Source organism: Peromyscus maniculatus, chromosome X (genome assembly GCF_049852395.1).
Source record: "Peromyscus maniculatus bairdii isolate BWxNUB_F1_BW_parent chromosome X, HU_Pman_BW_mat_3.1, whole genome shotgun sequence".
Taxonomy (NCBI): domain Eukaryota; kingdom Metazoa; phylum Chordata; class Mammalia; order Rodentia; family Cricetidae; genus Peromyscus; species Peromyscus maniculatus.
Window position 1 is genome coordinate 135,041,045 of NC_134875.1, and position 491 is coordinate 135,041,535.

Consider the following 491-nt stretch of genomic DNA (forward strand, 5'->3'; position numbering starts at 1 on the left):
CCTCCTCTGGAGATGTAAGGGCCATCTGCACACAGTCCCCCCTCTTCTCCTCCAGCCTTAGAGGGATTAAGGTCAGGGGGCGGGGAATAATAGTGTCAGTTGGGAGGGTGAACAGGGAGCAAATGGGATATTTGTAAGCCAGAGGCTGGCAAGTGAAACGGCACTGGTTAAGAGTTTACCAAATAGATACCTGCACTAAGCAGGCAAAAGCTAAAATAAGAAAAAAATGGTGTCATTTTCCAATAACAAAATTTTAAGTACTTAGGACAAAACTAGCATGTGCATTATCTCTATGAAAAAAAAGAGTCAAATAGTAAATATCAAAGGGATATAAAATGGAGAAATATATAACATCTAGTGATGATGTAAGTTTTTCCCAACGTGATTGGTTTGGCATTTTGCATTGGCTATACCAAACAAAATCTCAGCATATTTTTCTTTGGAATTGATATCTTTGAGATACAAAAGACCAAGAAAAGCCAAAACCTTTT